At 33.7% G+C, this 17458-nt stretch overlaps 1 non-coding gene across 1 annotated transcript; it reads right to left on the bottom strand.

Annotated features, from left to right (window-relative positions):
• Positions 1–3214: 3214 nt before the first annotated feature.
• Positions 3215–3286, bottom strand: Trnac-gca. The gene has a single exon. It is a non-coding gene; the product is annotated as a tRNA-Cys (tRNA).
• Positions 3287–17458: the final 14172 nt, after the last annotated feature.

Raw genomic sequence — 17458 nt, 5'->3', positions numbered from 1 at the left:
AATTCCACACAAAGAATTCACAGCAAAAAACTAACCATATAAATGTTTCAAATTTTAGCAATTTTATTAAATGAAAATAGAAATTTTTCCAATATAAAAATTGTACACAAACTAGTACAATTTTCATTAAGCTATTTTAGTTTTTATTGCTAAGACGCATAAGGTTTGAATTAGGAGTTTAAAAATGTTTTAGAGACTCGAAATGTCCTGCTGGGGATATCAATGTAAAGGGTCAAAAGACCTCATTGTTTCCCAAAGCTGTTGATGTGTTGCACAATAACCTTACCTTAAATGATTAATATGAATTTCTTTTAGTTATAATTCTTCCGGTTCTCAGTGGGTTGTCAGAATGGCAAAGTGGGTGGTTTTGAAAAGTATATAAAACAAATTAAATTAACACAGTCAACTTTATGTATAGCAAAGTCACGCTTTATTTAAATATGTTGTCAAAATTACAAACATACTTTGAACTAAATTGAAACCAAGATAAAGATTCAAACAATTTATATATAATACTTTGAATGGATAGAACAAAAAAATTGATTTTATTAAGATTGACTAAATATGAGCAATAAAATACTAATAAATAAAATGTGTCATAGCACGATACGCCTTTGATGATCATCAAAGTTATTTTTTTTTTAATAATTACTGTCTAATCTTCTTTAGGGTTGTCACATGTTTCATTCTTATGAATTGACTTAACGCAAGGAATTAAATTTACCTCACGCATTGTAAAAACTACAAAACTTTATTTTAGGATATTTAATATTTTTCTATATTGTTTTTGTTAAAATTATTTCAGTACGCTTTAAAAATAATTTATAAGCAGAATATTATAGTTTTTTTATTATTAAATCAGAGATTTCTTTCAACCGCTTGTATTCCAGTATTTTATAATGTTTAAAACACAAAAAACTTTTATATCGTTAGTGACAACCATGATAGAAGAAAGGTCAAATTAATAAAAGCAAAGCGCAAGGGTTCCGCCGACGCCCCGCTGAGCTACGATTGTTCTGCTGCTATTTCACAAGATCTAGCACCGAAACGGCAACGATTGAGCCTTTATAGAGTGCTTTGCATAAATTTATATGTTATACTTCGTTACTGCGACGTGGGAGATCTTTGTAGGCCTTTTAATACACAATAGGTACAAATTCGCAAGATTAAACGTTAAATAATAGTCTTAATTCTCACGGTTTTCATTTCTTCAAAGGTTTTAAGACATTGAAGATGAAATATTATTACTGAAAATGGTTTAACAATAAACTCAGAAAAATACGGTTTTATTCAGATTTAAAATGTAGTAATTAAGACCATTTTTAGTTTCTATTTTTTCGTAGTAGTCTATGGTTTGTCAAATGTCGTTTTAAATAGCCTGAATCATTTCGTTTTACGTAAAAAAACATTTAAGGGGTAATATTATATTAGTAAAAAACCGGATATACTAGTACCGGATACCAAAACAAGCGGCCAATCAAAACAAATTCGAGATTAAACAGCGCCCAGCCCCCTCACTTAATCAAGAGTAAATCTAAGCATGTGTTTACGTCCACCGAAAGGGTTAACAATAACACAAATTAATACAACATCCTCTTTATATAAACTTTTATATTATTACAGTACGCGTAAAATCACTTCCTCTATCATTTACGTTTTTTTTTTCCAGCCAACTGACGCCATTTTTTCTGAAGAAATGACGTCCCCATATGGCGGTTGCAGTGGAACACCAAAATAACAGAAATATTGTTGGATATTTGTTTCTTGTTGTCTAGGTTTTTATTTTTAATGTCGTTTTTATTAGACGATATATCTACAACAGTAAGTGCACACTATCCAAACATTACCGTAAAAAAATTGTAGTAGGTATATGTATTTTTTTAGTTGTGATTATTTTGGCAGTGCGAACTAAATATGAAGGAATAGTACCAACCACTTATAAAAAGCTGGTGTTCATTTTCTCTTCACTTGTACTAAAGTACACTACTACTACACTACTTCTTTGTAATTAGCACATTACCATCAGTTACTTACTTGAACGGGATTGTCCTAACAAAAATTTGAAACAACTTGGTCACTATAGTATAGCACGTGTTCACAAGCCAATGTTTTCTTACCAAGTGATATGCCATAGGTTTTATAGAGGAAGGGGTCTATCATTTTTAAAGCTAAGATAGTTATTTTGTTTTGGTAAGTTTGCAGAAATAAAATTTAACTCAGAAACATGGACACGGTGCAAGGACCATTTCGAGAGATCAGTTATGATAACAATTTGACAGTTTTCAGTTAAAAATTTTGTCCATTAAAATTATTATAATTTAGCATAGCGTGAGGGTAAGAGGCGATATTTCCTCGCGCCTCCAAATTGGCGTTAAACGCACCGCGGGCCGTCAGGAACACCTCGGACTTGAACTCGATGCCAGGGACGTATTAAGTTGATTTGAGTTCGGCGCGCTCGGGCGCCTAGGCACCAAGACCCTGGGGGCGCCAGCCAATGGAAATACTACTTTTAGAGCGCCAGACTGATTTTCGCATCCGGGCGCCAAATATAGTTAAGACTGCCCTGCCCAAAGCCCCGGGAACTTGTTAGTTATGACAGCACGCGACACCTCGCATCTAATTATTTACATTACCTTCCCGTAAAGTGTAAGAAATCATCGCTTGGTTTTTGACGATGATTTACTTATTAAAATACAGTATGTTTTATTATTATTTTTACTTGGGATATTATTTTTTTAGTAATTCACTGCGTTTGACACAATCTCACCTATTGCTAATTGTGGATAAAGCATGGCAAAATAGTAATTTCGTTCCAAAAAGCAGTACCTCTTCGCATTCTGCAATAATACATCGTTTGGAATTCCTACAGGATTCATTAAAAAAATGTTGTTTGTGAAAAAAAAAAAATTTTCTCGATATGAGAACACCTCTATACTATATCTTACGGGCGGTACTTTTTATCTTGTTGATTTTGCGTCCACTTCATGCTGTATCGTTCAGTTAAACGCACTTTATAATTGACACGATGTCATACCGAGCTCGAGGTGTTAACAACTGTATACTTTGAAAACGTTTTACTAAAAAAGTACAAACGCACGCGTGGTGTCCGGTTTCATAATTAACTATGTAAGATTCTGAAAATTGCACGACCATTAAATAAGAAGCAACCGTTTTAAGCAATAAAAGTAATTTAAATAATGTGCTAAAAATAATCAGGGGACACCCGGGTTTGAACCGGGGACCTCTCGATCTGCAGTCGAATGCTCTACCACTGAGCTATATCCCCATATTGTTCATGTATAAAAAGAAGATTCTAATCAATGCTTTGACTTATTATGACGAACAATATAAACGGAAGCCTAAGTACAGAAGTATTCAAAAGCAATTTCTATTAAAAAAAAAGATGAAACAAGACTTCCTTGTTTTGCAAAATCTATGCAAGTTTATACTGATGTTCTCACTAAAATAGTAGCTGGAAAAACTGACCCATGAATCTATAATTCACATTAAAAAAATAAAAGTTGAAATGTCGGTCGTCCATTGTATAAAATTTTTAATGGGAATGAAGCGCAAAAATTTTCACCGAATTTCGCTGAGCAAAGAAAAAAAGTTTCAACCTACAAATTCATTTGCAAACAAGAAGTACAATGGACTTGTTAGCTCGGATGGGTCGGCGGCGGGCGGAGGCAAATTGCGTCATTCCGGACAAACAGTGCAAATTTCGACTGTTTGCTGATGCCCATATGCCTTAAGGGCAAGTGCACATGAATTAACATCTCACAATGCATACGAACAGTATCTGTATAACACCGTCTGGATTACTTTTTACAGAGCATTATTATAATTGTAAATCATACACTTTTCCTTTTTAATTATTTGTTTAAGTTCTTTTACATAATCTTTAACTGGGTTTAATTTACACATCTCTACTAAATAAATTGTTAATATCACAAACAATAAAATATAACTATAAAACAAAACTATTTTATTTCTTTAAAATATTTTTCACAACTTAAATAATTCAATTGTTTTATTTCTTGTAATTATGAGCTTATGACGCACGGCTTCGCGTTACCGGCCAGTAGGACCTCCTTGGCAGCGTACAACCTCTGTCATGCTACCAAGGAGGTTCGATGAGCATAATTACGGTTTTGATTTTTTTTTGCTTCAAATGATACTGAATTATGAATGTTAATAACTCATAAGTAGTTTTTAGACAAATTTAAATGTAAGCAACTTACCCTTAAATCATCTGTTTATATTTTCATCGGGCTCGGTAACAATATTTGATGAGTGGAGCGCTCTTTATCGCGGCAGAGGCGCTCAACATTTTGACAGTGATGTCGATTTTATAATATTCACATAGTAATCAAAGCAATAAAGGTGCAAAGGATCGTACTATCAATATCGTGAAAATGTAAAGTAGTAGTTCTATTCCATATTAAATTATACACTTTATTTTAAGTTACTGCAAAATTATGTAAGCGTCTCATAATAAAAATTTATCAAGTCTAGTGATTTTAAAAGAAAGAAATAAGGTCTATTACGAATTCTCCTAGATCTTGTACAGTTTATTTTCGATTTTAACATTACTTTAAAAATGTTCCAAAATGTTGACAATCTCAAAAATTGTTAGCAACGATTCCGCTTTATTTGTTATGTTTAGTATCATACAAACAAACGTTAATGTTTTGTTACAAATCAATTGTAGAATAAATATTTTTTAATCAATTATAATAACAAGTACTGATTACGAACCACGGAAGTGTACATGCGACTCACAATTAACATTTTCGTAAAGTTACTTTACGAACATTCTATTAAGAAAATACATCTTATCATCATGTCCTTAAGCTTGTCCCACTTACGTAAGGTCGGTGCAACAGATTTCTGTCCTTCAAATCTGTCTGTCGTCATTTCCATTGTCACCTTCTTGATCATGTCACCTTTCACGCCATCTCTTCTTAGGCCTACTTCTACTGGTGTACCTCTTCACACTTATACTTAATGTTCTCTTTGCCACATGTGATTCTTCCCTCTACTTTCTTCACATCGAATAATGCTCTAATAATATTCTTGTAATAAAGCCGAAAAAACTTGAAGGCGTTTATGAGAGTAATTAAAAAATCTGATTTGAATGAATGAATTTTTACACCCGTAATAAATTCCACGATATAAATTATTTAAAATCGATTCCCGTTCTAATAAACAGGGTCTGATATCAAAATATAAATATTATTTGTTTGTGTCCCTGTTAGAGAGCAGCTGGGAGATGATTGCTGGCTGATGATTAGCTGTCTAGGAGGGTTGGCATCGCGTGATCCTCACCGTGTTGGCTCATTGCATGCACGTGCCTTTATTGCCATCATTCAACTCACCCTAATAATAATACTAAAGTATTGGTCATACAATGTCAAGGTTAATATTGTATTTGTCGACTACTAAAAGAAAAAGTTTTGCCTTAAGTGTATTTTTTTATATTGAATAAGCTAGCATTTGACCACGATCCCACCTGATGAAGTGATGATGTTGTCTAAAGATGGTACGCGCTAGCTTTGTAAATGCCTATTTACTCTACTCTTGAAGGCACGTCGTACTTGGACGGAAAAACTGACGCCGGCAACTTGTTCCAATCCTTTACAGTAATTACACAGTTTTCTGTTTTTAACACGAATTTGGAAGAATTTAAAAAGGCTATTGAACCTTTTAAATCCACTGTTAGACCAAAAGTTAGTAAGTGACTTAGGAGTTTATATAATTTACTACTCTTTAGCAGCTAGTGGATTTAAAAATAATAATTTTAGTATAATTCAACATGTTTTTTTATTACAAATTGGATCAAAATGTTAATAAAATATGTAACAATCACATGTCAATACGTCATAATATTAATCTAAAGTAATAAATAATTTCAACGAGTCATCAAAACGCGGAGTTTAGGGCGTGTGCACATTAGTCAAGGCTCATTGGTTTGTGCTCAATGTGTACATAGCTTTGTACCTTATGGGGTAGCATCCCTTTCAATTGAACTTAAATTATCGACCCCTCATATAACGCGTAACTAATACGTATTATGTATTTTATATATGAATACTGAAAAGTTTGACACAATTTGTGGTAAGTTTGAAAATTTACAAATTAAATACTGTAGTTTTATAAACCTTTGTAGATGTAAAATTATTACCACCCAGTATTCCTCTATTTCTAGACCTCTGTCACGCAATGTTCGAATCACAATCCAATCCAATGTGATCCAACTCATTGGTATCCAACACAATAATATCCAACCCAGTGATTGTAAAGTTTATCAATATTTTATTAAAGGATAGGACTAAAGTTTAGATTTTCGGCACTATTTGAATGATATTTGAGTCGTAAGCTGTCGACCGTATAAATAAACATAATAAAACAATATTCAAAGTAAATTTTCAACGTCATTAAATTGAAAAAGCAACGGAATTCTTCAACAACCGTGAATTAGGTCTAAATAATTAACATAGGTGGCGCGTGCGCAGGCGACGGCACGAGGGAAGATCCCCTAACGAAATACAACAAAAAAAAACATCCCTTCATATTCAAATTAACAAAGCATTACTGCGTATTCCGATACAATTATTTTATTCGCGTCTATAAAAAAAGTACACCCTATTTTACCAAATTAACAAACTGCTGTCGTATTTTCAACTTTAAAACAATAGAAATACAGTAGATTTTAGTTTATTGTTTGTGTTAGTGAGGTCCCTGACTCTAATGTATGAGCAATCGAAGAAAAAAGGTGGCACGCGCCCCGTCGTACGCGAGTACTAGATATCTTCCCTCGCCATCGTAGGGTTGATTAGTGATGTCCATTTATCGATACTTAGGAATTTAAATAAATTTTAACATTTAATACTTATACTTAAATACTTAATATTCAGTACTCGAAAAGAGCAGAAATATTTATTTAACATTGTTTAGAAACATTTTAAAGGACTCAAAGTGCGAATAAAGTGTAAAAAGCTTTCCGTCTAATTAAAAATATAGTTAGTAGCAACTTTAAATGTCATTAATTGATTCAAGTATGAATATTTCACCCGTGGCAGGTATTTAAATTGTTAGTTGATCACATTTTTTAATATCACAGTTATGAAATCAAATTTCAAATTACAAATTTATTCGCTAGAAGTTAATCGTTAGAAAGGGCACATCACTAGTCGCTCGTGGCATGCAGGTGTTGGTTCCGCTCCGCTCGCCGCTCGCTTATCGTCCATGACCACACCTGGGCGAGATCGCACATCACAGATTAGGATTTAAAATAATCAGTACTAAGTCTAGAATATACTCCGCTAAGACAGCGACTCCGTGAGTCAGCATCCGACACCAGAGATCGAAATCGCCGTCCGTCCTGTAACTTAGAGCTAGATCGAACTTAGAGCTCGAAGCTTACGTCTTAATCTTACTTATCTTACTAATATTATAGATGCAAAAGTTTAGTGGAATATAAGAATGTTTGTTATAAGGTACATATTTCCATAATAGCTAAACGGATCTCAAGACCCAGATGTATGACATAGTCTGGAAAGAACACATACTCGTGGTCTACTTTTTTTTTTTTTTTAATTCCGCGCGGTATGGATCATGGTCGACAGCTAGTCTATAATAAAATTTAATTTCATATGCACATAAAGAACACTATACGAATATTAGAGAGTCATTTTAAACTGTTGGTATTTTGGAAAAGGCTAAAAACCTGCGAGTATTTTTTTTTAGCACAAGGTACTGATAAATCCAAAGTGTTTTTAAAACTTGTCTGGATAACTTTTTTACTTAACACATTTATAAAAGGTAATTTCCCTCTCAGAAAGAGGAAAATCGAAGAGAAATGGCATACATAATTATTACGAGGCTTAATATTCGGAGCGGATTGAAAAGGTAATGCAAGGAACCTCGTATTAGTCCATTGTTGGATACCGGATGCTCTTTGTGCGGATTGAGAACTGGTTGAAACATTACTGCTGGTTACAGATAAATATACTTATTATACATATTTAACTGGATAATATTTTTTGTGTTTATGCTCATTTGTTACAGATAAAAGATAAATGGGTTTTCGACTGGAATTACATAGCAGTAAATATAACATAGGTCACTTTCTTAACGTGCTTGTAGGTTTGTACTTTACAAGTTAATAATCTATATATATAGTCAGAAAGTCGTGTTAGTTACACCATTTATAACTCAAGAACGGCTGAATCGATTTGACTGAAAATTGGTGGGCAGGTAGCTTAGAACCAGGAAACGGACATAGGATAATTTTTACCCCGTTTTCTATTTTTATTCCGCGCGGATGGAGTCGCGGGTGAAAGCTAGTAAATAATAAAACTTTATTGCCGACACATTGTCCATACAAAATCAACTTAGAAATTAAATAAAATTACAACACATGTAGCCTTGTCCACATGGCTAATGTGGAGTGTGACAGTCCGCTCTATCAACAATGAGTTGCAGGTAGCTGTTGGCGCTGTTCCGCACCCGCTGCATCAGAGATGCTGCACTCTTTCTTATCAATGCGGCAAAGACGTCAACACCGGCATCTGCAAACAATAAGTAGATATTAGCTAATATTATTCTTATTGAAGAACTCTATCTCAGGACCAGCAATGTTATTATTTCTTTGAACACCAAAAATAAATTTACGCATGTTATCACTCCAAACAACAAACTTTGTGACCAAACTCATTGTTCATTTTTCCCAAGTTTTTTCCAAAATTGTTCATTTTTTGCATAATTCATTAATTTTATTCGCAGTTTGATTACAGAGGAAAGTAAAGAACGAAGTATGTACATGTAAATATTTTGTTATCCGTCTGTTTAATTCGCAATGATCGCTGGCGTGAGGCGGGCGGGTGCGAGGGACGCCGCGGGCTGCGATTATGCGGCGGCAGCGCGTGCTGACTTATTGCTAATCGGGTGTAGAGTAGCTATCACACAGAGATATCGCAGCACCTGGAATCGAAAACAACATCCAGATCATAAGTACCTAGGTACTTTGATAAAGTATAAGTAATATAAAGTACTGTGGATAGCAAGGAAATATCTGCGTTAAATGCGTAGTATACCTAAGATTTAGTAATAAGAAAAAATTGATATTTATAATTTTTTTCAATTAGCACAAAAAAGTTTACATACACTTTTAAACCACAATAATACTTCAATTTTAAATTTGGAAATGCGTTTTAGCAAATCGACGCCCCCACCGAATAACTCCATAATAAGAAAATCAATTTTTTAAGGAGAAGCAAAAAAACCGTATTTCTTTAATAACTTCATCAATAATTATTATACAAGAATCTTTTAGATACCAAAACAAAGCTAATTTTTATAGCTACATTGTATTTAATTTTCATTCATGTCTTCCGGGCGTATTCTGTGCTATGAAGGAAAAATTATAATATCGGAAATAAAAAAAAAAACTGTTTCAATAATGACTTTTTATCTCCGTAATTAACATTAAGAAAAATATAAAAAAATATTAATCGACTTTTTTCTTAATATCCCTGCACTAGTCATAGCAGGATTAAAAAAGTTAGAAAATTCATAACAAAACTGAACATTTCTGTTGATAGCAGATCTGTGCTATCGCAAATTAAAGTAAGAAAGTTTACCTTGAAGCGACAAGCTCATCTCACTTCGCACAGACCACCCGGTAGCTCGGAGCAGTCAAATTAGTTGCCTAAACAGTTCCGCCACGCGAATCATCGAAGCCTTATAATTCGATCCTATCAGCCGTTCTAATGAGCCTAAATTACCTAAATTACAACGCTAATTGAAAGATAGAGTTCGTGATTCGCGCTGTGTATGTAAAACTTGCTAACTTCCGAACTGAAAGTAGTTAAGAAGTCCCACTTTGGTTAGTATGAGAAATCATACGATGTTAAAAATAGGTAGAAAAAGATTTGAAGATGGTGCCAGCTGTGAATCTTAATAATTTTCGGAGTATAAAAATTTGTAAATAAACCTATTTCGTAATCAATGTATTGTTTGACCAGGAATATAAAAACAATATTTTGCGCACAGTAGAAAGTGATGTAATAAAGAAACCGATTATAGCGTTCCCAGGCCAGGAGTTTTATGTTTTTGGTTAGGCCATTCTTTCGGTCTCCTTTTTAAATACTTATGTTATTTTAAAAAGTTCTCATTGAGTATAAAATATCGCGAAAAATAAAAAAAGCATCTCACATAACTCATTGTAAAACGGATGCGGCATCCTCACGCTTAATCAGAAAGGATACGGGCAGCATTCTCATTGGCGGCGACACCGGAAGTCGACTGATCGATGGGCGTTCGCTCAGACAAATTCAACTTCCGGATGAAAGCTACCTTATAAAAGGAAAATGGATTAAAGAGATGTATCTTCGAACGAAGTTTGATGACTCTGCAATATCTATATATATAAAAGAAAGTCGTGTTAGTTACACTATTTATAACTCAAAATCGGTCGAACTGATTTAGCTGAAAATTGATGAGGAGGTAGCTTAGAACTAGGAGACGGACATAGGAACTTTTTTTATCTTGTGTGCATTTTTTTATACCGCGCGGAAGGAGTCGCGGGTAAAAGCAAGTAAGTTATAAATAGAGATGGGGATTGTATGTCTATCTCACTCATTAGTTAGTGTAACTAAATAGTATTCCTAAGAAATTCTTCTTAAAATTTATGTTGCCAGTTTGTTGACAGGTTTGTGTAAGATATACAGATTATGCAATGAAAATTACTTTTATGCTGCTTCGTAAATGTAATTTTTAATTAACAAATATATTGCAATTATTAGCTAATTATTAAAAAAATACAAAATTATCATTTTTTGATATATGTACTTATATTTCAACTACTTAACTTTGGTATGAGATTTTTTTTCACAATTCATACTACGGGTTGTAATAAAAAAAATCAAAAGATGAAAAGATATTAATGTTTTAAATTTATCGGCGATTAATTTAAATAATCTTTAAAACTATTATTGTTATTCGAATAATTCGGGAGCGATCACGAAAGGGTTTCTATTTAATTCGTTTTTAAGTATCCTTAATTTGTCAGCGTATCGAAACAGAAATTTATGAAATATTTATGATAATTTTTAGATATTGTCATCGTTTACGGTTAAAAAAAATGTACGACCATATTACGGTCTAAATATCTAAATATCTAAGTATTTAAAAAAAAAATTAAGTTTATAGAATGTTTAAATATCTTTTAAACGTTCATTTCCATTCCTTTAATAAATCTGTAAATAGTTTAATTCAATATATCACTTATTTATTTAATACTAGCTGTCGCCCACGACTTCGTCCTCACCGAATTAAAAAAACTTGATTAGTTGCCTATGTGTTCTTCCACACTATGTTCTACATCTGTGCCAAATTTCATTAAGATCTATGGAGCCGTTCCGCAGATACGTTCAAACAAATAACTATCCATCTAAACTTTCGCATTTATAATATTAGATTAGATTAAATATCCTATGTTACCTTGTCAATTTGATATCTCTGGTAAACAATAGATTTGGTAAAATCATGAAGCTCTTATCAGAGAAAACGTCACAATCCCAGTTCCCAATAACTAAGAAATACCCAAAATAAAAATATTCGTGGGAAATACACGACGATATAATCTGTGCGCGTACGCATAACGCATATATACACTTTTTAACCATTTAATACGTGATTTACGAGAGGCGCACGAGACGAAAGTGTCAGCACGATATCTCAATGATCAATTGAAGATTATACAGCATGCAGACGTGACACTTCTTTGATTTAATTTTTTCCAAATTCTACATTTAAAAATTCAAATCATATCATTATCCGACATAATTCCTTTTAACTTACACAGTGATATTAGCTTCTCTTAGGAAAATCATGACTGTGAGAAATTTTTGCAAACAAATCTATGTTTCAGTATTACAGAGTCAGAACTAACTACTTTGTAAGATATTAAATTATCGTGTAATTTAATAAGGAAGCTGCTACTTACTTTAGTTTTAATTTAATTGTCATAAGTTATGTGAATTTGCAAGACCTACAGTAGTGTTAGGTAAAAACACATCGCAACGCTTTAGTACCGTCTATAAGTGAGTTATTCTATGACCTTATCCGCGGGGGCGACTAGTCGTCGTATTATTTTCGTATAAATCATAAGGCTTTTTGCGCTCGTATCGACCGACGACAAATATAAAACTGTCAACCGTAGCCGCAACATAAAAGATGTCCATATTTAAAAAGCCGTTTGAATCATTTCGAATAAAATATGCTTCGGTTTTCAAATTCAGAATAAATTTGGTGTCACCTGCGCCCGCGCGGACCGGAACAAGTGCTCGACGACGATGGCCGATGCTGCTTCTCCCTCCCACTTAGAGCCTATTTTCTTTTGTTTGAACTACGGTGACAATTATTGTACAATTGTCCTAATTTTAGATATGGACTTGTGAATGAATGAGTGAATTGGGTAAAATAGATGAATTGGAGTGAATTAGAAAACGTTTTTCTTTCCGCAATGCGGTAAAAAATCAATACTTCATTTACATGAAAGCATTCAAGGACGTTACCCGAATTACAAAAATGATTTTTAGGGCTTTTCTTCAAAACAAGTCTGTGATATGTCTCTCATTCCGTACTAATAAAACAAATGTATAAAATAATATAAATCTGAGTTTATAATATAGAGAAAATAGTAGAATTAAATGGACCTTTCCACTTTAAAAGTCTAGAATGAAATGCATTGGTATGGCAGAATGTCTACTAAAAGGTAACAATCATGGTGGCCCTATTCACGGGGTTTCTTATATTTTATTGTTTGTTTCGGGCGCACTGCCGCGGGAGATTCGTCTTCAGATAATTTTTATCCTTGTTTTAAACGCGATAAATTACCGAACGTTACGTTTTAACAGATCTATTGATAAAGTTAGCGGCAATTTGTACTACTAGTGTCTGTCGACAGCTGAACTTGTTTTTTTTAGCTTGCTTCATAAAATAGCAACATGTTTTGACTACATTAGAGCGTATTTGTTATATCTTTAAAAGGTCCTCCTCTCTTATTGCATTTATTTAAGACTTTCACTTTATCATATTTTTGTAACATCAAATTAAGAGTAAAAAAGGGAGGGACCTAGAACATAGTTTGTACAAAACTAAAGCTTGCGACGTCTAAGTTTCAATCAAGTTTTACATTAGCGATTTATCCCTTAAGTAATAAGGTTATGAGAAACTTAGTTTTTTAATTAAGTTAATATTGATGTAGTCCGTTCCCGCCTTCTCTTCCGCTTGCTAAATTAATCCCAGTTAATGTAATAATTCATCTCAGCTACCGCTCTGTTAGTTTTGATGTCATTATTTATTTTCTAACTGACCCCGCGAAGGTCTTAGTAGGCGGGGCCAGTATTAATAAAGTTAAAAAATCATTTGCTACGTAACTTTTTTAAGCATTGCTATACTTAATTAAATATTTTCGATGAGCTTGGAATTAGCTTTGATTTAGGGGATGGTTTTAATACGGAAGTTTTGAAAGAAATGTATCTCCATGAACTTTCGACGTAGACGAATACCAAAGGTAATTAATTCGTATACACCTTTTAAAAATATCCATTTCCTTTAAATAAGGGACTAAACTAAGGAACTAAGGGACCTTTGGAATAAGTAGGTAGTTTCTTAAAACTACATTAGGTACTAATGGAAAGTAATATCTTGTATATCAAATCTAGAATAAGATGATTCAATAAAAAACAAGTAGCTGCTAAATTTTAGACTTACTCATAGTTCCAAGTCTACAAGTTGTAGATAATGTCCCAATAAAACTTTTTCTATGGCGTCACCCTAACACGAAAACGTACGCATTCTTTGCAATTCGCGATCTAATTTGAAGCGTTACTTGCAAGCAAGGCCGGACAGCGTAATTGCGACGCTTCCTGCCCGCCCGCCTGTCTGTCCGTACGTCTGTATATATCTGTATGTCTGTAAGTTCGTGAACGTTACGAGAGATTAACTTTAATTTCGCCAATCGACCTTCGGTTAGTAATTGTGTGATAAATTGCTGATCTCTCGCTTGTCTCTGTTATTTATTTTTAATCGTAAATTGCTAATTCACAGAGGAACTGTTTAAAATCTTTTAAATTCTACGAAAAAGAAAAAATCTTTTTCGGTAACATACTTTAGGAGACAAACGGTGAAATAATTACTGAAGTTGAGCATTAATAATGTTTTAAATTATAGACAATTCAGAAATAAAACAAAAAAAACCTTAAATTTTACTTGTCTTAAATACTTGACTCAATTATTTTAATAAGGTTTATAGGTAATTGTAGTTTGTATCACCTTTTCACCAGACTGTACGTGAATGGTGTACACTTGAGTTCAAAATTAATGGTAACCGGATTCAAGTGACGCGGTCCCACGGCCTTGTGTGGAGACAGGTTCCTTTATCATATCCATTACCATTCTATGTACGTACAATTAGACGGGCGTGCGCTATGAGGGGCCCGCTATTGGTCACAGGCGGGCCAATCCGGGCGCACAGCATAGATCCAAAGCGCATGATCTTGCAATGTCAAACCGCTATAGGTATTAAAGTAATGTATTTTAGGGATCGGTATCGTACTTTGAGATTTCGTGGCCCACAACTCCGTCCGCTCGGAATTAAAAAAAAACTTGTAACAAAACAACGAGCCGCTCTATGATATGTTTTGTATCACCCTTTCACGAACCAGACGTGCTTTGGAAACTATGCTTTTACCTGTCTGTTTAAAAATACGTCATAGTATTCGTCAATTTCATATTAAAATTATACGAATAAATTTTTCCAAAATTTAAAGTTCAAAGTCATGCTCTATAGCCAGAAATTTATCGCTATCATTTACAATTCAATTTGCAACCCTCTAATAACTACTTATCGATGCTTATAACGGACCGCTTTCGCGAAGAAGAGCGAATGAGTTGTCATATTTGACAGCTGTCAGATTTGACAGGTCGAAAGTAAGACGTTACCGGTGTTGAGAGCTGTCAAGTTTAGTACGGAACCCTTGATTACGTTCACACGTTTCTCGAATTAATTATATGGCGGTTAACGGACGGACGATTAATAAAATTGTATGTATTCGGAATAATTTTTTTCTCGTAAGTTGGTGTTATTTTTTACTATTGATATTTGGAGTTTCTATATTAAAACGTTACAAATTTTTGTTAAGATTTGATGGCCTATTTCAACTAATAATTACCTATAGTAAAACTAGCTGTCGCCCGCGACTCCGTCCGCGCGCAGTAAAAAATGGGGGGGGGGGTATGAAAAATAGATGTTGGCCGATTCTCAGACCTACTGAATATGCTTACAAAATTTCATGAGAATCGGTCAAGCCGTTTCGGAGGAGTACGGGAACGAAAACTGTGACACGAGAATTTTATATTTTAGATTTCTTATTTTTTTCTAGTACATTACGAATATATAACGTTTTTGACTTTTTCGGAGGACCTTTGTCTTTATCTGAGAGTATACTAATCTATTTTCGAAAAACCAGAAATATAATTCAAGTATTTAATCTCTTTATTTTTAACGCAATTGTGTTGTTTTTTAAACAACAACGATTAACTTCTAAGTAATCATTTGACTAATGGTTTCTGAGACCAAAATCCCTGCATAAGCAAGGGATCCATAAGAAACCAATGTTAAGTGCTTCTGTTTTATCGAAGTGTTAGCCCATTTTCAATGGATTAGTAAATCCGTTAGCGAAAATATTGAAGCAATCTTTGGTTATAAGCTAGGATTCTGAATAATTACCATTATGCCTGATTTACACTATGCCATTACAGTAGGATAGTAATGCTGGTCTGTCATAGACAGATTTAGCTCATTGTGCCAGTTCGAGTTTACATTATACCAGCGCTACTTTCCCACTATACTGGCATAATGTAAGCCAAGAAGTATCACTATTAAAGATATTATTAGTGATGTCCAATAAATTCTAGTCGATAATAAACACTTATAGTTAGTAACAATACATTTAAAAACAGTGTATGTAATATACTTTATATCGATATGTTTAAGGGATGTTGCTGTCATTGTTAAACGGATACTAAATGTTAGGGACTTTTATCGCGAAGTTCGTTACACTAAAAGGCATACAATATGTTTTAAATACCTATACAGCCTACGATTGGAACGTTACGATTGAAAAGAAGGTGCTTACACCTGCAAAATGAATTACTTTTAAATATATAGTCTAACAACTTTATAACTTGTGTGATAAAGTCTAAAATTGCTCGGTAAGTTTGTAAGTTAGTGTTTTGTGAGCATACATCTGCTCTACTTTTGCATACATTTGACTGATTGTTCTGTCACTCCGACGGCTTGTGTTCGACGTATTGCTCCTGACCGTTGGTACATCATCCCGGCGACTCAGTGGTGGGCGTACCTACCTCATGGTGGTCTGTTGTTTGAAGTTCTAACAATCTACTGGTTCAGTATACTTACGCATTATAGGAAGCATTGGGCCCATGTATTGGTGTTTGAGTAGGGCGCGTTTGAGAGACCGTTCAGAGCACTTTACAGCAAGGGGCGCAACACGTCTGGAAATTACACAGTCTCACGAAACGCTGTTTAACGCCCCCATCTTTTTATGGTAAAAATGAAGGCGCCATAGAAATGCGCTGGCATCGCTAAAGCCAGCAGTGACTGGGCCCAGAAAATGTTATTATACGCATAAGAATAGTTTTTCGTATCCGTCTCGTGAGAAAAAGTGAGCTTAGATGATGCTTGAATTATTTACATCAATATACATCAGGTTTTTTACAACGGCAATAATCTCTATGGTTTATTAGAGTAGTAACACAGAGACACACAAAGACAAATTTTAAGAACTTGTAAAGAAAATAAATTTGTTTTCGAATATTATCGTTGTTATCATGTTGCAGATAGTCTATTTTGGGAACTTTAGTTTCAACATACTTCTGACTTATTTTAAAAAGGTCAGCGGCTGACAACACTTCTCTAAATTTCATAATAAAAGATGTCGATATAATCGAATATAATATCGTCGAAAATAATCTGAATCCATTTAATTTTAAAACTTGTACTAGAATAGAGAATTTAGTACGTAGTTAACACCAACTATTATTTAATACGTGTTTGCTTAAGCATTATGAATAGTGTTTCATATTTTACTAATATTATAAATGCGAAAATTCAGATGAATGAATGGATGGATGTTTGTAAGAAGTTATCTCAGGAACGGCTCAACGGGTCGTGATGAAATTTGGCACAGATGTAGAACATAGTCTGGAAGAACACATAGGCTTATTAAGTTTTTTTTATAATTATATTTTATAGCATTAACTACTGATTGGTTTTTGTGATACAGAAAAATTACTTCCTATACTGTTTGGAACATATAACAATTGGGAAAGGGAATGAAAAAGAAAGAAAAAAAAGGAATACAAA

This window comes from Papilio machaon, chromosome 9, assembly GCF_912999745.1.
Source record: "Papilio machaon chromosome 9, ilPapMach1.1, whole genome shotgun sequence".
NCBI classification, from domain to species: domain Eukaryota; kingdom Metazoa; phylum Arthropoda; class Insecta; order Lepidoptera; family Papilionidae; genus Papilio; species Papilio machaon.
The sequence above is the reverse complement of the archived record's forward strand: the minus strand, read 5'-3'. Positions and strand labels throughout refer to the sequence as shown.